Source organism: Rhipicephalus microplus, unplaced genomic scaffold, assembly GCF_043290135.1.
Source record: "Rhipicephalus microplus isolate Deutch F79 unplaced genomic scaffold, USDA_Rmic scaffold_99, whole genome shotgun sequence".
NCBI classification, from domain to species: domain Eukaryota; kingdom Metazoa; phylum Arthropoda; class Arachnida; order Ixodida; family Ixodidae; genus Rhipicephalus; species Rhipicephalus microplus.
Genome location: NW_027464671.1, coordinates 730001 through 750000, shown reverse-complemented (window position 1 = coordinate 750000; position 20000 = coordinate 730001). Strand labels below are relative to the sequence as shown.

At 63.5% G+C, this 20000-nt stretch overlaps 1 long non-coding RNA gene and 1 other non-coding gene across 2 annotated transcripts in view; one reads left to right on the top strand and one right to left on the bottom strand.

Annotated features, from left to right (window-relative positions):
- Positions 1 to 20000, top strand: part of LOC142790308 (uncharacterized) — a 158260-nt gene that overhangs the window by 35468 nt on the left and 102792 nt on the right. The window lies entirely within an intron of this gene.
- On the bottom strand, positions 967 to 2781 carry LOC142790325 (small subunit ribosomal RNA). Its single transcript, XR_012889436.1, has one exon. It is a non-coding gene; the product is annotated as a small subunit ribosomal RNA (ribosomal RNA).

Sequence of the window (20000 nt, the reverse complement as noted above, 5' to 3'; positions counted from 1 at the left end):
GGGACGTCCAAGTCCCTCGTTCTTCCGTGCTTCCTCTTTCGGCAAGTCGTTGCGGCACCTTCCCAAAGCGCGCAGACCCGCTAATCGCGACGAGCGCGACGTGGCCGTGCCGCCTTTCCCTCGGCAGCAAGCAAAACGCCTGGCAACGTCGACGCTCCCCTAACCGCGATCTCGCACCGTGTTTCGTGTGGCGAATTCAAAAGCCGGCCGGCGCTGCTGCAACCATTACGGTCGGTACGCATACGCCGCGGAGGGCGGGACGGTCATCGGAGCGTGCGGTTCCTCCATCGAGTACTGCGCACCTCGGCCGTCGCATCGCCGTGCCATGACCGGCCGCGCGTCAACGCGAACCGGTGCCAGCGAGATCCCTCGCCTGCAAGAACCGACCGGCAGCCTCCGTCACCCGAGGACGCGGAGGCGCTTGCCGCGGACGGCGGGACGGTATGCACTGGTGCACAGCGGACCCGTCACATCGCCAGTTCCTTGACCGACCGCCGACGCTTGTGCCGTTCCTCTCGTACTTGGCAGTCGCCGCGCGATTGTCGGGTCTCGTTCTTGCACGCTCGAACGGTCGGGAGGGCACTCGGCTGGCGTTTCGGGAACGCGCAGCCTCGCCTTCTACCGACGTAACCACGACTCGCCGTTCGCGCTCCGCCGCTCCTGTTTACAGTACTAGGCGGTCCCGCAGCGGTCGGGTCGCGCATTTCGAGCGCTTCGAGCCACGGTGCAGTGGCGGGTCGAAAGCCGACCTATGAGTGCGTTGCGCCGTTTGTACCCGCGTCCGCCACCTGGCCGACCGTCCAAGGTCGCGGTGTTGGCGTCCGCTGGGCGCAACAATTTGTCACGGGGTGCCGCTCCACATTCAGGCAGCCCCGTGGGGAAAAGCCGACCCCGCGTCCAAACGGGGTCAGCGGCAGAAAGTGTCGGGCGCAGACGCAGCCGAGGCGCTCACCCTTCACAATCCGTTAATGATCCTTCCGCAGGTTCACCTACGGAAACCTTGTTACGACTTTTACTTCCTCTAAATGATCAAGTTTGGTCATCTTTCCAACAGACCGGCGCAACCGAAAGGCCGCGCCGGACATCGGTCCGAAGACCTCACTAAATCATTCAATCGGTAGTAGCGACGGGCGGTGTGTACAAAGGGCAGGGACGTAATCAACGCGAGCTTATGACTCGCGCTTACTGGGAATTCCTCGTTCAAGGGGAACAATTGCAAGCCCCTATCCCAATCACGAAAGAAGTTCCACGGGTTACCCAGTCTTTTCAGACAGGGATAAAGACACGCTGCTTCCTTCAGTGTAGCGCGCGTGCGGCCCCGGACATCTAAGGGCATCACAGACCTGTTATTGCTCTGTTTCGTGCGGCTAGGAGCCGCTTGTCCCTCTAAGAAGGTTGTAAGGTGCTGGGAACCCCGCACCTATTTAATAGGCTAGAGTCTCGTTCGTTATCGGAATTAACCAGACAAATCGCTCCACCAACTAAGAACGGCCATGCACCACCATCCACCGAATCAAGAAAGAGCTCTCAATCTGTCAATCCTCCCAGTGTCCGGGCCGGGTAAGTTTTCCCGTGTTGAGTCAAATTAAGCCGCAGGCTCCACTCCTGGTGGTGCCCTTCCGTCAATTCCTTTAAGTTTCAGCTTTGCAACCATACTTCCCCCGGAACCCAAATACTTTGGTTTCCCGGAAGCTGCCCGCCGAGTCATTTGAGTAACTCAGGCGGATCGCTGGTTGGCATCGTTTATGGTCAGAACTAGGGCGGTATCTGATCGCCTTCGAACCTCTGACTTTCGTTCTTGATCAATGAAAACATTCTTGGCAAATGCTTTCGCAGTAGTTCGTCTTGCGACGGTCCAAGAATTTCACCTCTAGCGCCGCAATACGAATGCCCCCGTCCGTCCCTCTTAATCATTACCTCGTATTCCAAAAACCAACAGAACAGAAACGAGGTCTTGTTCTATTATTCCATGCAAGTTTATTCAGGCGACTCGCCTGCGTTGAGCACTCTAATTTTTTCAAAGTAAAAGCACCGGCCATCTCGAGGCACACAATGAAGTGCACCAAGAAAGAACCGGCATGATGTTCAGTCCGAGCCGTCGCATCGGGTAGATGCACTACTCGTCTGGAACTGAGATCCAACTACGAGCTTTTTAACCGCAGCAGCTTTAGTATACGCTATTGGAGCTGGAATTACCGCGGCTGCTGGCACCAGACTTGCCCTCCAATTGATCCTCGTTAAAGGATTTAGAGTGTACTCATTTCAATTACGGGGCCTCAAAAGAGTCCCGTATTGTTATTTTTCGTCACTACCTCCCCGTGCCGGGAGTGGGTAATTTGCGCGCCTGCTGCCTTCCTTGGATGTGGTAGCCGTTTCTCAGGCTCCCTCTCCGGAATCGAACCCTGATTCTCCGTTACCCGTAACAACCATGGTAAGCAAGTAACCTACCATCGAAAGTTGATAAGGCAGACACTTGAAAGAAACGTCGCCGGCTCGTGGCCATGCGATCAGCACAAAGTTATCCAGAGTCACCACACAATACGGGCCGAAACCCGATCGATCTTGGTCTAATAAAAGCACCCGTTACCCAAAGGGCTCCAGGCTCACTGCATGTATTAGCTCTAGAATTGCCACAGTTATCCAAGTAGGAAGAAACGATCTAAGGAACCATAACTGATTTAATGAGCCATTCGCGGTTTCGCCTTATTTCGGCATGTACTTAGACATGCATGGCTTAATCTTTGAGACAAGCATATGATTACTGGCAGGATCAACCAGGTAATCGTTCGACTGCGCGTCCGTCCTCGCCTTCGGCGGGCCGGACGCAGTCTGTGTGCGGCGGAGGCCACCTTCAGGCGCCCCAACACGCTTATTTTGCACTCCGAGATGACGGCGTTCGAGCTCGCTACGGCACAACCTTCCCGAAAGACGAGTGGGAGCCGTGCGGCAAGAAGCACGTTCATGCTCGCTCTTTTTCGTTGCATCGACTCGGTCGCGCCGTGCGGGTTGCCCAAGCCCGCTGCACTGTCGGTGGACCGGCCGGAACTAGCAACGGAGCCGAGACCGCAAAGCCGCCAGACGACGGGTCACGCCCGCGTCTTCGGCGCTTTCGCATCTGAATCGCCCGAGGACGACACGGAACACACCTCGATATCGTGGTAAAACGGCACCGTCCGACAACCAGCCCCTAACGCATCAAGCGGATGAGGCTGCAGACGACTGCCGTGGATTCCCCTGGAGCAGACCCGAGGACACGCTTGACGAGGCCGAAGCCCGCCGCATATCAGACACCCGGTCGCTTTCGCGTACGCCGCTCACGAGAACCCCCACATAATAGCAGCGATAAGTACCCAGACCTCCTTGGGCACTAATACGAGCGTACTCGAGAAAATTTCACCGCGGGTGTGCCCCGAAACGTGTGGCACGTTGAGCGTGCCACAAGTCTACGTCGCTCTCAAACCCGCCGAGGTCGTAGAATTTGCGACCCTACTCACGAAATTGCCACCGAGGATACGGCCGCAAACGTACCGCACCTTGGGTAGGCCACGAGTTTGTGCAACACTACGCTGACGGCACAGCACCGAGGTCGTGCGCGCACGCACGGGAAAATTCCGCCGCGGTTTCTGCCGAAAACGTGAGGCACCACGACTCTCCGCAAGTTCGCGTCGACTGCGAAAGACCGAAGTCGTGAACGACGTGTCCGCTACTCGCCGCCGACACGCTGGACACCAAACGTACAACGAATCGACGGCGTCGTAGAGGCCCACGACGCGGTTTTCCTTAACGACGTCTCGGCGTGGCACCGACAGGTTAGAACGGCCGACCAACGTTCCCTGTCCGCCGTTCGGCTCAGTCGAAGGGCTCGGCGACTTCGGCAACGCTGCGAAGCCGCACGGTGACGCACGCCATGTCCCCATTTTTTTTTTTCTTTCTGCGTCTGCCGGGGTGCCCCTATAATAGCAGCGATAAGCACCCAGACCGCCGTGGGTCGCTCGCCCCGGCTGACGTGGTTTTTCGTACTCCTGCGGCGGTCGCCGTCAAGCACGTCCAAATACGCTACTTTCGTGGGCGCATTCACGCTCTTTCGCTTCGCCGGAGTGCCAGCACTCACTCTGCCAAAAACGGCGAACATCCGAGCGGCGGTTCCCACTTTTGCGTCGGCGTCGCAAACCCCGCCCCGGCAGACAAGGTTTGCCGTACTCGTGCGACGGTGGCCGGCGGGCACGTCGAAAGACGCCGATATCGTGCGCGAATTGGCGCACCTTGGCTTCACCGGAGTGCCGCCACTGACTCCTCCAAAAACGGCGAAGATCCGAGCGGCGCTTCCCACTTTCGCATCGGCGTCCCGAACTCCGCCCCGGCTGACGCGGTTTACCGTACTCGTGCGACGGTCGCCGGCGAGCACGTGGAAAGACGCCGATATCGTGCCCGAATCGGCTCCGTTCGGCTTCGCCGGAGTGCCAGCACTGGCTCGGCGAAAGACGACGAACATCCGAGCGACGGTTCTCACTATTGCGTACGCGTCGCAAACCCCGCCCCGGCAGACGCACTTTGCCGTACTCGTGCGACGGTCGCCGGCGAGCACGTAGAAAGACGCCGATATCGTGCCGGAATCGGCCCCGTTTGGCTTCGCCGGAGTGCCAGCACTCACTCGGCCACAAACGGCGAACATCCGAGCGGCGGTTCCCACTTAGCCGTCGGCGTCCCGAACTCCGCCCCGGCAGACGCGGTTGCCGAGCTCGTGCGACTAGCGACCGCGAAGCCGTCTCGCGACGCCGCTTTCGTGCGCGGCTCCCACTGCGACCTGGGTCACCCGAGGTCGACGAGCAAAAAAGAATGTCGAAAAAAAAATTTTTTTTTTTTGCGTCTGCCGGGGTGCCCCTATAATAGCAGCGATAAGCACCCAGACCGCCATGGGTCGCTCGCCCCGGCTGACGTGGTTTTTCGTTTTCCTGCGGTGGTCGTCGTCAAGCACGTCCAAACACGCCACTTTCGTGGGCGCATTCGCGCTCTTTCGCTTCGCCGGAGTGCCAGCACTCACTCTGCCAAAAACGGCGAACATCCTAGTGGCGGTTCCCACTTTTGCGTCGGCGTCGCCAACCCCGCCCCGGCATACGCGGTTTGCCGTACTCGTGCGGCGGTGGCCGGCGGGCACGTCGAAAGACACCGATATCGTGCGCGAGTCGATGCTTCTTGGTCTCGCAGGAGGGCCGCCACTCACTCCTGCAAAAACGGCGAAGATCCGAGCGGCGCTTCCCACTTTTTCGTCGGCGTCGCAAACCTCGCCCCGGCAGACGCGCTTTGCCGTACTCGTGCGACGGTCGCCGGCGAGCACGTCGAAATACGCCGATATCGTGCCCGAATCGGCCCCGTTTCGCTTCGCCGGAGTGCCAGCACTCGCTCGGCCAAAGACGACGAACATCCGAGCGACGGTTCCCACTATTGCGTACGCGTCGCAAACCCCGCCCCGGCAGACGCGGTTTGCCGTACTCGTGCGGCGGTGGCCGGCGGGCACGTCGAAAGACGCCGATATCGTGCACGAATTGGCGCTCCTTGGCTTCACCGGAGTGCCAGCACTCACTCGGCCAAAAACGGCGAACATCCGAGCAGCGGTACCCACTTAGCCGTCGGCATCCCGAACTCCGCGCCGGCTGACGCGGTTGCCGAGCTCGTGCGACTAGCGACCGCGAACGCGTCTCGCGACGCCGCTTTCGTGCGCGGCTCCCATTGCGACCTGGGTTACCCGAGCTCGACCAGCAAAAAAGAAGGTCGAAAAAAAATTTTTTTTTTTTTCTGCGTCTGCCGGGGTGCCCCTATAATAGCAGCGATAAGCACCCAGACCGCCGTGGGTCGCTCGCCCCGGCTGACGTGGTTTTTCGTACTCCTGCAGCGGTCGCCGTCAAGCACGTCCAAATACGCCACTTTCGTGGGCGCATTCGCGCTCTTTCGCGTCGCCGGAGTGCCAGCACTCACTCTGCCAAAAACGGCCAACATCCGAGCAGCGGTTCCCACTTTTGCGTCGGCGTCGTAAACCCCGCCCCGGCAGACGCGGTTTGCCCTACTCGTGCGACGGTCGCCGGCGAGCGCGTCGAAAGACGCCGATATCGTGCGCTAATTGGCGCTCCTTGGCTTCTCCGGAGTGCCGCCACTCACTCCTCCAAAAACGGCGAAGATCCGAGCGGCGTTCTCCACTTTCGCATCGGCGTCCCGAACTCCGCCCGGGCTGACGCGGTTTACCGTACTCGTGCGACGGTCGCCGGCGGGCACGTCGAAAGACGCCGATATCGTGCCGTAATCGGCCCCGTTTGGCTTCGCCCGAGTGCCAGCACTCACTCGGCCAAAAACGGCGAACATCCGAGCAGCGTTTCCCACTTTCGCATCGGCGTCCCGAAGCCCGCCCCGGCAGACGCGGTTTGCCCTACTCGAGCGACGGTCGCCGGCGATCACGTCGAAAGGCGCCGAATTCGTGCACGAATCGATGCTTCTTGGTCTCGCAGGAGGGCCGCCACTCACTCCTGCAAAAACGGCGAAGATCCGAGTTGCGCTTCCCACTTTTTCGTCGGCGTCCCGAACTACGCCCCGGCTGACGCGGTTTACCGTACTCGTGCGACGGTCGCCGGCGGTCACTTCAAAATACGCCGATTTCGTGGGCGCATTCACGCTGTTTCGCTTCCCCGGAGTGCCAACACTCACTCTGCCGAAAGCGGCGATCATCCGAGCGGCGGTTCCCACTTTTGCGTCGGCTTCGCAAACGGCGCCCCGGCAGACGCGCTCGTGCGACGTACTCGTGCGACGGTCGCCGGCGAGCACGTCGAAAGACGCCGATATCGTGCTCGAATCGACCCCGTTTCGCTTCGCCGGAGTGCTGCCAGTCACGGCGCAGAAAACGGCGAACAAGTGTTTTTTTTTTTTTCCTAGAATTTGTGTTATAGAAGGCACATTTGATATCGGACGATAATTTTCAACTTTATCACGCGCACCGATTTTCGTGTAGAGGTTTGCAAATTTATGGGAATTTCTCCACTTGGAATAATGCGATTTAGTAGTACTACGAGAACTTCATGGATGTACTCAAGGGTACGGGGCAAGTCAGTTACGTCAACACCTGCAGATTATTTACACTTCAAACTGAAAATTGTTGGTTGTGAGTCCTCGTGTGATATTAAAGGCCGATTCGCTAACACATAGAACAAAGAAAGAAAGGAAGAAAAAACGCCCGCGCTCGCTCAAGAAACCTGGGTTCGCAACAAGTGGCAACAACAAGCAACCGAGCGAGTGCGCCAAAACCCGTGGCGGCCGAACAAACGCGAAGTCCCAACCGCGTCAGCCGGGGCGGCACGGGACAGGAAAAATCACTTCAGCCGGGGCGGCGGGGCACCGAATAAACCTCGTCACCTCGTCGCAGGATAAAAGAGGAAACAAAAAGTCTAAACAGCGTCTGCTGGAGCGAATGCGTAATAAAACAACAACAACAACAAAAAAAAAACACCCGCGCTCAAGAAGTCTGCAATCACCACAAAAGGCGACTGTGACCGAGCAGCGTCAGCCGGGGCCGTGCGGAAACGGAAAAACCGCGACTACCGGGGCGTCGAGGCACCGAAAAATCCACTTCAGCCGCGGCGAAAAAAAAACAAAAAGAAAGACGGAGGGGGGGGGGGAACCACGTCTGCCGGGGCGAAGGAAAAAAAAAAACGCGTCTGCCGGGGCGAGCCCGGGTGCGGCACCACCGGGAAAACTGTGGCAAACAGACATGGCGATCGAGTGAGTGGGCCGCCAGCCAGGCTCAGCCAAAAAGTGCAAAGTCCGAACTGCGTCAGCCGGGGCGGCAAAAACCGCGTCAGCCGGGGCGGCGCAAAAAACCGCGTCTGCCGGGGCGGCACGAAACCGCGTCAGCCGGGGCGGCGCGAAAACTGCGTCAGCCGGGGCGAAAGAAAAAAAAAAAACGCGTCTGCCGGGGCAAGCCCGGGTGCGGCACCACCGGGAAAACTGTGGCAAACAGACATGGCGATCGAGTGAGTGGGCCGCCAGCCAGGCACAGCCGAAAAGTGCAAAGTCCGAACCGTGTCAGCCGGGGCGGCAAAAACCGCGTCAGCCGGGGCGGCGCGAAAACCGCGTCTGCCGGGGCGGCGCGAAAACTGCGTCAGCCGGGGCGAGCCCGGGTGCGGCACCACCGGGAAAACTGTGGCTAACAGACATGGCGATCGAGTGAGTGGGCCACCAGCCAGGCTCAGCCGAAAAGTGCTAAGTCCGAACTGCGTCAGCCGGGGCGGCAAAAACCGCGTCAGCCGGGGCGGCAAAAACCGCGTCAGCCGGGGCGGCGCAAAAACCGCGTCTGCCGGGGCGGCACGAAACCGCGTCAGCCGGGGCGGCGCGAAAACTGCGTCAGCCGGGGCGAGCCCGGGTGCGGCACCACCGGGAAAACTGTGGCAAACAGACATGGCGATCGAGTGAGTGGGCCGCCAGCCAGGCTCAGCCAAAAAGTGCCAAGTCCGAACTGCGTCAGCCGGGGCGGCAAAAAACCGCGTCAGCCGGGGCGGCGCAAAAAACCGCGTCTGCCGGGGCGGCGCGAAAACCGCGTCTGCCGGGGCGGCGCGAAAACTGCGTCAGCCGGGGCGAAAGAAAAAAAAAACGCGTCTGCCGGGGCGAGCCCGGGTGCGGCATCACCGGGAAAACTGTGGCAAACAGACATGGCGATCGAGTGAGTGGGCCGCCAGCCAGGCACAGCCGAAAAGTGCCAAGTCCGAACTGCGTCTGCCGGGGCAGCACGAAACCGCGTCAGCCGGGGCGGCGCGAAAACTGCGTCAGCCGGGGCGAAAGAAAAAAAAAACGCGTCTGCCGGGGCGAGCCCGGGTGCGGCACCACCGGGAAAACTGTGGCAAACAGACATGGCGATCGAGTGAGTGGGCCGCCAGCCAGGCTCAGCCAAAAAGTGCAAAGTCCGAACTGCGTCAGCCGGGGCGGCAAAAACCGCGTCAGCCGGGGCGGCGCAAAAAACCGCGTCTGCCGGGGCGGCACGAAACCGCGTCAGCCGGGGCGGCGCGAAAACTGCGTCAGCCGGGGCGAAAGAAAAAAAAAAAACGCGTCTGCCGGGGCAAGCCCGGGTGCGGCACCACCGGGAAAACTGTGGCAAACAGACATGGCGATCGAGTGAGTGGGCCGCCAGCCAGGCACAGCCGAAAAGTGCAAAGTCCGAACCGTGTCAGCCGGGGCGACGCAAAAACCGCGTCAGCCGGGGCGGCGCGAAAACCGCGTCAGCCGGGGCGGCACGAAACCGCGTCAGCCGGGGCGGCGCGAAAACTGCGTCAGCCGGGGCGGCGCGAAAACCTCGTCAGCCGGGGCGAGCGAAAAGGGGGGGGGGGAACCACGTCTGCCGGGGCGAAAGAAAAAAAAAACGCGTCTGCCGGGGCGAGCCCGGGTGCGGCACCACCGGGAAGACTGTGGCAAACAGACATGGCGATCGAGTGAGTGGGCCGCCAGCCAGGCTCAGCCCAAAAAGTGCTAAGTCCGAACTGCGTCAGCCGGGGCGGCAAAAACCGCGTCAGCCGGGGCGGCGCGAAAACCGCGTCTGCCGGGGCGGCGCGAAAACTGCGTCAGCCGGGGCGAGCCCGGGTGCGGCACCACCGGGAAAACTGTGGCTAACAGACATGGCGATCGAGTGAGTGGGCCACCAGCCAGGCTCAGCCAAAAAGTGCTAAGTCCGAACTGCGTCAGCCGGGGCGGCAAAAACCGCGTCAGCCGGGGCGGCAAAAACCGCGTCAGCCGGGGCGGCGCAAAAACCGCGTCTGCCGGGGCGGCACGAAACCGCGTCAGCCGGGGCGGCGCGAAAACTGCGTCAGCCGGGGCGAGCCCGGGTGCGGCACCACCGGGAAAACTGTGGCAAACAGACATGGCGATCGAGTGAGTGGGCCGCCAGCCAGGCTCAGCCAAAAAGTGCCAAGTCCGAACTGCGTCAGCCGGGGCGGCAAAAAACCGCGTCAGCCGGGGCGGCGCAAAAAACCGCGTCTGCCGGGGCGGCGCGAAACCGCGTCAGCCGGGGCGGCGCGAAAACTGCGTCAGCCGGGGCGGCGCGAAAACCTCGTCAGCCGGGGCGAGCGAAAAGGGGGGGGGGGGAACCACGTCTGCCGGGGCGAAAGAAAAAAAAAACGCGTCTGCCGGGGCGAGCCCGGGTGCGGCACCACCGGGAAGACTGTGGCAAACAGACATGGCGATCGAGTGAGTGGGCCGCCAGCCAGGCTCAGCCCAAAAAGTGCTAAGTCCGAACTGCGTCAGCCGGGGCGGCAAAAACCGCGTCAGCCGGGGCGGCGCGAAAACCGCGTCTGCCGGGGCGGCGCGAAAACTGCGTCAGCCGGGGCGAGCCCGGGTGCGGCACCACCGGGAAAACTGTGGCTAACAGACATGGCGATCGAGTGAGTGGGCCACCAGCCAGGCTCAGCCAAAAAGTGCTAAGTCCGAACTGCGTCAGCCGGGGCGGCAAAAACCGCGTCAGCCGGGGCGGCAAAAACCGCGTCAGCCGGGGCGGCGCAAAAACCGCGTCTGCCGGGGCGGCACGAAACCGCGTCAGCCGGGGCGGCGCGAAAACTGCGTCAGCCGGGGCGAGCCCGGGTGCGGCACCACCGGGAAAACTGTGGCAAACAGACATGGCGATCGAGTGAGTGGGCCGCCAGCCAGGCTCAGCCAAAAAGTGCCAAGTCCGAACTGCGTCAGCCGGGGCGGCAAAAAACCGCGTCAGCCGGGGCGGCGCAAAAAACCGCGTCTGCCGGGGCGGCGCGAAAACCGCGTCTGCCGGGGCGGCGCGAAAACCGCGTCTGCCGGGGCGGCGCGAAAACTGCGTCAGCCGGGGCGAAAGAAAAAAAAAACGCGTCTGCCGGGGCGAGCCCGGGTGCGGCACCACCGGGAAAACTGTGGCAAACAGACATGGCGATCGAGTGAGTGGGCCGCCAGCCAGGCACAGCCGAAAAGTGCCAAGTCCGAACTGCGTCTGCCGGGGCGGCACGAAACCGCGTCAGCCGGGGCGGCGCGAAAACTGCGTCAGCCGGGGCGAAAGAAAAAAAAAACGCGTCTGCCGGGGCGAGCCCGGGTGCGGCACCACCGGGAAAACTGTGGCAAACAGACATGGCGATCGAGTGAGTGGGCCGCCAGCCAGGCTCAGCCAAAAAGTGCAAAGTCCGAACTGCGTCAGCCGGGGCGGCAAAAACCGCGTCAGCCGGGGCGGCGCAAAAAACCGCGTCTGCCGGGGCGGCACGAAACCGCGTCAGCCGGGGCGGCGCGAAAACTGCGTCAGCCGGGGCGAAAGAAAAAAAAAAAACGCGTCTGCCGGGGCAAGCCCGGGTGCGGCACCACCGGGAAAACTGTGGCAAACAGACATGGCGATCGAGTGAGTGGGCCGCCAGCCAGGCACAGCCGAAAAGTGCAAAGTCCGAACCGTGTCAGCCGGGGCGACGCAAAAACCGCGTCAGCCGGGGCGGCGCGAAAACCGCGTCAGCCGGGGCGGCACGAAACCGCGTCAGCCGGGGCGGCGCGAAAACTGCGTCAGCCGGGGCGGCGCGAAAACCTCGTCAGCCGGGGCGAGCGAAAAGGGGGGGGGGGAACCACGTCTGCCGGGGCGAAAGAAAAAAAAAACGCGTCTGCCGGGGCGAGCCCGGGTGCGGCACCACCGGGAAGACTGTGGCAAACAGACATGGCGATCGAGTGAGTGGGCCGCCAGCCAGGCTCAGCCCAAAAAGTGCTAAGTCCGAACTGCGTCAGCCGGGGCGGCAAAAACCGCGTCAGCCGGGGCGGCGCGAAAACCGCGTCTGCCGGGGCGGCGCGAAAACTGCGTCAGCCGGGGCGAGCCCGGGTGCGGCACCACCGGGAAAACTGTGGCTAACAGACATGGCGATCGAGTGAGTGGGCCACCAGCCAGGCTCAGCCAAAAAGTGCTAAGTCCGAACTGCGTCAGCCGGGGCGGCAAAAACCGCGTCAGCCGGGGCGGCAAAAACCGCGTCAGCCGGGGCGGCGCAAAAACCGCGTCTGCCGGGGCGGCACGAAACCGCGTCAGCCGGGGCGGCGCGAAAACTGCGTCAGCCGGGGCGAGCCCGGGTGCGGCACCACCGGGAAAACTGTGGCAAACAGACATGGCGATCGAGTGAGTGGGCCGCCAGCCAGGCTCAGCCAAAAAGTGCCAAGTCCGAACTGCGTCAGCCGGGGCGGCAAAAAACCGCGTCAGCCGGGGCGGCGCAAAAAACCGCGTCTGCCGGGGCGGCGCGAAACCGCGTCAGCCGGGGCGGCGCGAAAACTGCGTCAGCCGGGGCGGCGCGAAAACCTCGTCAGCCGGGGCGAGCGAAAAGGGGGGGGGGAACCACGTCTGCCGGGGCGAAAGAAAAAAAAAAACGCGTCTGCCGGGGCGAGCCCGGGTGCGGCACCACCGGGAAGACTGTGGCAAACAGACATGGCGATCGAGTGAGTGGGCCGCCAGCCAGGCTCAGCCCAAAAAGTGCTAAGTCCGAACTGCGTCAGCCGGGGCGGCAAAAACCGCGTCAGCCGGGGCGGCGCGAAAACCGCGTCTGCCGGGGCGGCGCGAAAACTGCGTCAGCCGGGGCGAGCCCGGGTGCGGCACCACCGGGAAAACTGTGGCTAACAGACATGGCGATCGAGTGAGTGGGCCACCAGCCAGGCTCAGCCAAAAAGTGCTAAGTCCGAACTGCGTCAGCCGGGGCGGCAAAAACCGCGTCAGCCGGGGCGGCAAAAACCGCGTCAGCCGGGGCGGCGCAAAAACCGCGTCTGCCGGGGCGGCACGAAACCGCGTCAGCCGGGGCGGCGCGAAAACTGCGTCAGCCGGGGCGAGCCCGGGTGCGGCACCACCGGGAAAACTGTGGCAAACAGACATGGCGATCGAGTGAGTGGGCCGCCAGCCAGGCTCAGCCAAAAAGTGCCAAGTCCGAACTGCGTCAGCCGGGGCGGCAAAAAACCGCGTCAGCCGGGGCGGCGCAAAAAACCGCGTCTGCCGGGGCGGCGCGAAAACCGCGTCTGCCGGGGCGGCGCGAAAACTGCGTCAGCCGGGGCGAAAGAAAAAAAAAAACGCGTCTGCCGGGGCGAGCCCGGGTGCGGCACCACCGGGAAAACTGTGGCAAACAGACATGGCGATCGAGTGAGTGGGCCGCCAGCCAGGCACAGCCGAAAAGTGCCAAGTCCGAACTGCGTCTGCCGGGGCGGCACGAAACCGCGTCAGCCGGGGCGGCGCGAAAACTGCGTCAGCCGGGGCGAAAGAAAAAAAAAAACGCGTCTGCCGGGGCGAGCCCGGGTGCGGCACCACCGGGAAAACTGTGGCAAACAGACATGGCGATCGAGTGAGTGGGCCGCCAGCCAGGCTCAGCCAAAAAGTGCAAAGTCCGAACTGCGTCAGCCGGGGCGGCAAAAACCGCGTCAGCCGGGGCGGCGCAAAAAACCGCGTCTGCCGGGGCGGCACGAAACCGCGTCAGCCGGGGCGGCGCGAAAACTGCGTCAGCCGGGGCGAAAGAAAAAAAAACGCGTCTGCCGGGGCAAGCCCGGGTGCGGCACCACCGGGAAAACTGTGGCAAACAGACATGGCGATCGAGTGAGTGGACCGCCAGCCAGGCACAGCCGAAAAGTGCAAAGTCCGAACCGTGTCAGCCGGGGCGACGCAAAAACCGCGTCAGCCGGGGCGGCGCGAAAACCGCGTCAGCCGGGGCGGCGCGAAAACCGCGTCAGCCGGGGCGGCACGAAACCGCGTCAGCCGGGGCGGCGCGAAAACTGCGTCAGCCGGGGCGGCGCGAAAACCTCGTCAGCCGGGGCGAGCGAAAAGGGGGGGGGGAACCACGTCTGCCGGGGCGAAAGAAAAAAAAAACGCGTCTGCCGGGGCGAGCCCGGGTGCGGCACCACCGGGAAGACTGTGGCAAACAGACATGGCGATCGAGTGAGTGGGCCGCCAGCCAGGCTCAGCCCAAAAAGTGCTAAGTCCGAACTGCGTCAGCCGGGGCGGCAAAAACCGCGTCAGCCGGGGCGGCGCGAAAACCGCGTCTGCCGGGGCGGCGCGAAAACTGCGTCAGCCGGGGCGAGCCCGGGTGCGGCACCACCGGGAAAACTGTGGCTAACAGACATGGCGATCGAGTGAGTGGGCCACCAGCCAGGCTCAGCCAAAAAGTGCTAAGTCCGAACTGCGTCAGCCGGGGCGGCAAAAACCGCGTCAGCCGGGGCGGCAAAAACCGCGTCAGCCGGGGCGGCGCAAAAACCGCGTCTGCCGGGGCGGCACGAAACCGCGTCAGCCGGGGCGGCGCGAAAACTGCGTCAGCCGGGGCGAGCCCGGGTGCGGCACCACCGGGAAAACTGTGGCAAACAGACATGGCGATCGAGTGAGTGGGCCGCCAGCCAGGCTCAGCCAAAAAGTGCCAAGTCCGAACTGCGTCAGCCGGGGCGGCAAAAAACCGCGTCAGCCGGGGCGGCGCAAAAAACCGCGTCTGCCGGGGCGGCGCGAAAACCGCGTCTGCCGGGGCGGCGCGAAAACTGCGTCAGCCGGGGCGAAAGAAAAAAAAAACGCGTCTGCCGGGGCGAGCCCGGGTGCGGCACCACCGGGAAAACTGTGGCAAACAGACATGGCGATCGAGTGAGTGGGCCGCCAGCCAGGCACAGCCGAAAAGTGCCAAGTCCGAACTGCGTCTGCCGGGGCGGCCCGAAACCGCGTCAGCCGGGGCGGCGCGAAAACTGCGTCAGCCGGGGCGAAAGAAAAAAAAAACACGTCTGCCGGGGCGAGCCCGGGTGCGGCACCACCGGGAAAACTGTGGCAAACAGACATGGCGATCGAGTGAGTGGGCCGCCAGCCAGGCACAGCCGAAAAGTGCTAAGTCCGAACTGCGTCTGCCGGGGCGGCACGAAACCGCGTCAGCCGGGGCGGCGCGAAAACCGCGTCTGCCGGGGCGGCACGAAACCGCGTCAGCCGGGGCGGCGCGAAAACTGCGTCAGCCGGGGCGAGCCCGGGTGCAGCACCACCGGGAAAACTGTGGCAAACAGACATGGCGATCGAGTGAGTGGGCCGCCAGCCAGGCACAGCCGAAAAGTGCTAAGTCCGAACTGCGTCTGCCGGGGCGGCACGAAACCGCGTCAGCCGGGGCGGCACGAAACCGCGTCAGCCGGGGCGGCGCGAAAACTGCGTCAGCCGGGGCGAAAGAAAAAAAAAAACGCGTCTGCCGGGGCGAGCCCGGGTGCGGCACCACCGGGAAAACTGTGGCAAACAGACATGGCGATCGAGTGAGTGGGCCGCCAGCCAGGCTCAGCCAAAAAGTGCAAAGTCCGAACTGCGTCAGCCGGGGCGGCAAAAACCGCGTCAGCCGGGGCGGCGCAAAAAACCGCGTCTGCCGGGGCGGCACGAAACCGCGTCAGCCGGGGCGGCGCGAAAACTGCGTCAGCCGGGGCGAAAGAAAAAAAAAAAAAACGCGTCTGCCGGGGCAAGCCCGGGTGCGGCACCACCGGGAAAACTGTGGCAAACAGACATGGCGATCGAGTGAGTGGGCCGCCAGCCAGGCACAGCCGAAAAGTGCAAAGTCCGAACCGTGTCAGCCGGGGCGACGCAAAAACCGCGTCAGCCGGGGCGGCGCGAAAACCGCGTCAGCCGGGGCGGCACGAAACCGCGTCAGCCGGGGCGGCGCGAAAACTGCGTCAGCCGGGGCGGCGCGAAAACCTCGTCAGCCGGGGCGAGCGAAAAGGGGGGGGGGAACCACGTCTGCCGGGGCGAAAGAAAAAAAAAACGCGTCTGCCGGGGCGAGCCCGGGTGCGGCACCACCGGGAAGACTGTGGCAAACAGACATGGCGATCGAGTGAGTGGGCCGCCAGCCAGGCTCAGCCCAAAAAGTGCTAAGTCCGAACTGCGTCAGCCGGGGCGGCAAAAACCGCGTCAGCCGGGGCGGCGCGAAAACCGCGTCTGCCGGGGCGGCGCGAAAACTGCGTCAGCCGGGGCGAGCCCGGGTGCGGCACCACCGGGAAAACTGTGGCTAACAGACATGGCGATCGAGTGAGTGGGCCACCAGCCAGGCTCAGCCAAAAAGTGCTAAGTCCGAACTGCGTCAGCCGGGGCGGCAAAAACCGCGTCAGCCGGGGCGGCAAAAACCGCGTCAGCCGGGGCGGCGCAAAAACCGCGTCTGCCGGGGCGGCACGAAACCGCGTCAGCCGGGGCGGCGCGAAAACTGCGTCAGCCGGGGCGAGCCCGGGTGCGGCACCACCGGGAAAACTGTGGCAAACAGACATGGCGATCGAGTGAGTGGGCCGCCAGCCAGGCTCAGCCAAAAAGTGCCAAGTCCGAACTGCGTCAGCCGGGGCGGCAAAAAACCGCGTCAGCCGGGGCGGCGCAAAAAACCGCGTCTGCCGGGGCGGCGCGAAACCGCGTCAGCCGGGGCGGCGCGAAAACTGCGTCAGCCGGGGCGGCGCGAAAACCTCGTCAGCCGGGGCGAGCGAAAAGGGGGGGGGGAACCACGTCTGCCGGGGCGAAAGAAAAAAAAACGCGTCTGCCGGGGCGAGCCCGGGTGCGGCACCACCGGGAAGACTGTGGCAAACAGACATGGCGATCGAGTGAGTGGGCCGCCAGCCAGGCTCAGCCCAAAAAGTGCTAAGTCCGAACTGCGTCAGCCGGGGCGGCAAAAACCGCGTCAGCCGGGGCGGCGCGAAAACCGCGTCTGCCGGGGCGGCGCGAAAACTGCGTCAGCCGGGGCGAGCCCGGGTGCGGCACCACCGGGAAAACTGTGGCTAACAGACATGGCGATCGAGTGAGTGGGCCACCAGCCAGGCTCAGCCAAAAAGTGCTAAGTCCGAACTGCGTCAGCCGGGGCGGCAAAAACCGCGTCAGCCGGGGCGGCAAAAACCGCGTCAGCCGGGGCGGCGCAAAAACCGCGTCTGCCGGGGCGGCACGAAACCGCGTCAGCCGGGGCGGCGCGAAAACTGCGTCAGCCGGGGCGAGCCCGGGTGCGGCACCACCGGGAAAACTGTGGCAAACAGACATGGCGATCGAGTGAGTGGGCCGCCAGCCAGGCTCAGCCAAAAAGTGCCAAGTCCGAACTGCGTCAGCCGGGGCGGCAAAAAACCGCGTCCGCCGGGGCGGCGCAAAAAACCGCGTCTGCCGGGGCGGCGCGAAAACCGCGTCTGCCGGGGCGGCGCGAAAACTGCGTCAGCCGGGGCGAAAGAAAAAAAAAACGCGTCTGCCGGGGCGAGCCCGGGTGCGGCACCACCGGGAAAACTGTGGCAAACAGACATGGCGATCGAGTGAGTGGGCCGCCAGCCAGGCACAGCCGAAAAGTGCCAAGTCCGAACTGCGTCTGCCGGGGCGGCACGAAACCGCGTCAGCCGGGGCGGCGCGAAAACTGCGTCAGCCGGGGCGAAAGAAAAAAAAAAACGCGTCTGCCGGGGCGAGCCCGGGTGCGGCACCACCGGGAAAACTGTGGCAAACAGACATGGCGATCGAGTGAGTGGGCCGCCAGCCAGGCTCAGCCAAAAAGTGCAAAGTCCGAACTGCGTCAGCCGGGGCGGCAAAAACCGCGTCAGCCGGGGCGGCGCAAAAAACCGCGTCTGCCGGGGCGGCACGAAACCGCGTCAGCCGGGGCGGCGCGAAAACTGCGTCAGCCGGGGCGAAAGAAAAAAAAAAAACGCGTCTGCCGGGGCAAGCCCGGGTGCGGCACCACCGGGAAAACTGTGGCAAACAGACATGGCGATCGAGTGAGTGGGCCGCCAGCCAGGCACAGCCGAAAAGTGCAAAGTCCGAACCGTGTCAGCCGGGGCGACGCAAAAACCGCGTCAGCCGGGGCGGCGCGAAAACCGCGTCAGCCGGGGCGGCACGAAACCGCGTCAGCCGGGGCGGCGCGAAAACTGCGTCAGCCGGGGCGGCGCGAAAACCTCGTCAGCCGGGGCGAGCGAAAAGGGGGGGGGGGAACCACGTCTGCCGGGGCGAAAGAAAAAAAAAACGCGTCTGCCGGGGCGAGCCCGGGTGCGGCACCACCGGGAAGACTGTGGCAAACAGACATGGCGATCGAGTGAGTGGGCCGCCAGCCAGGCTCAGCCCAAAAAGTGCTAAGTCCGAACTGCGTCAGCCGGGGCGGCAAAAACCGCGTCAGCCGGGGCGGCGCGAAAACCGCGTCTGCCGGGGCGGCGCGAAAACTGCGTCAGCCGGGGCGAGCCCGGGTGCGGCACCACCGGGAAAACTGTGGCTAACAGACATGGCGATCGAGTGAGTGGGCCACCAGCCAGGCTCAGCCAAAAAGTGCTAAGTCCGAACTGCGTCAGCCGGGGCGGCAAAAACCGCGTCAGCCGGGGCGGCAAAAACCGCGTCAGCCGGGGCGGCGCAAAAACCGCGTCTGCCGGGGCGGCACGAAACCGCGTCAGCCGGGGCGGCGCGAAAACTGCGTCAGCCGGGGCGAGCCCGGGTGCGGCACCACCGGGAAAACTGTGGCAAACAGACATGGCGATCGAGTGAGTGGGCCGCCAGCCAGGCTCAGCCAAAAAGTGCCAAGTCCGAACTGCGTCAGCCGGGGCGGCAAAAAACCGCGTCAGCCGGGGCGGCGCAAAAAACCGCGTCTGCCGGGGCGGCGCGAAAACCGCGTCTGCCGGGGCGGCGCGAAAACTGCGTCAGCCGGGGCGAAAGAAAAAAAAAAACGCGTCTGCCGGGGCGAGCCCGGGTGCGGCACCACCGGGAAAACTGTGGCAAACAGACATGGCGATCGAGTGAGTGGGCCGCCAGCCAGGCACAGCCGAAAAGTGCCAAGTCCGAACTGCGTCTGCCGGGGCGGCCCGAAACCGCGTCAGCCGGGGCGGCGCGAAAACTGCGTCAGCCGGGGCGAAAGAAAAAAAAAAAACGCGTCTGCCGGGGCGAGCCCGGGTGCGGCACCACCGGGAAAACTGTGGCAAACAGACATGGCGATCGAGTGAGTGGGCCGCCAGCCAGGCACAGCCGAAAAGTGCTAAGTCCGAACTGCGTCTGCCGGGGCGGCACGAAACCGCGTCAGCCGGGGCGGCGCGAAAACCGCGTCTGCCGGGGCGGCACGAAACCGCGTCAGCCGGGGCGGCGCGAAAACTGCGTCAGCCGGGGCGAGCCCGGGTGCAGCACCACCGGGAAAACTGTGGCAAACAGACATGGCGATCGAGTGAGTGGGCCGCCAGCCAGGCACAGCCGAAAAGTGCTAAGTCCGAACTGCGTCAGCCGGGGCGGCAAAAACCGCGTCAGTCGGGGCGGCGCAAAAACCGCGTCTGCCGGGGCGAATGCAAAAAAAAACAAAGAAAAAAGCCCGCGCTTAATCAAAAGAAAACAAAGAAAAAAGCTTGCGCTTAATCAAAAGAAAACAAACAAAAAAAGTTCGCGCTTAAGCCTGGCGGTGGAACCACCGGGGCAAACAGACCTGGCGATCGAGTGAGTGGGCCGCCAGCCGGGGTGAGCCAAAAAGTGCAAAGTCCGAACCGCGTCAGCCGGGGCGACGCAAAAACCGCGTCAGCCGGGGCGGCGCGAAAACCGCGTCAGCCGGGGCGGCGCAAAAACTGCGTCAGCCGGGGCGGCACGGAAAAACGAAAACCGCGTCAGCCGGGGCGGCACGGAAAAACGAAAACCGCGTCAGCCGGGGCGACATCAAAATGAGGAAAAAAAAAAAAAAACTGCCTTAGGACACCTGCGTACACTTTCATGCGTTTGGGCATATCTCTCTGTAACACGCGCGCCCCTCGTTACGCGCGGCACTCTGTTTTCTCCGACACCCATATTTCGGCGGCATGTGGCACGCGCGCCCGTCCCTACGCACGGCACACCGCAGTGCTTTCTCGATATTTTTCTTTTCCTCCAACACCGTCATCTATAGGCTTTTAGTGACCTGTTGCTCGTGGCACAAGTTCGCTAGCTCTGACACCTCTTGCATGCGCACCGTTTTTGCGCACGGTGCTATGCCGCAAAGCACGGCAGTCGCATGCGTTTCTCTCAGGCACCTCTTTTTTGACACAACGCTGTGGTGCTTAGAAACACACGCGCCGCTTTTGCGCACAGAACT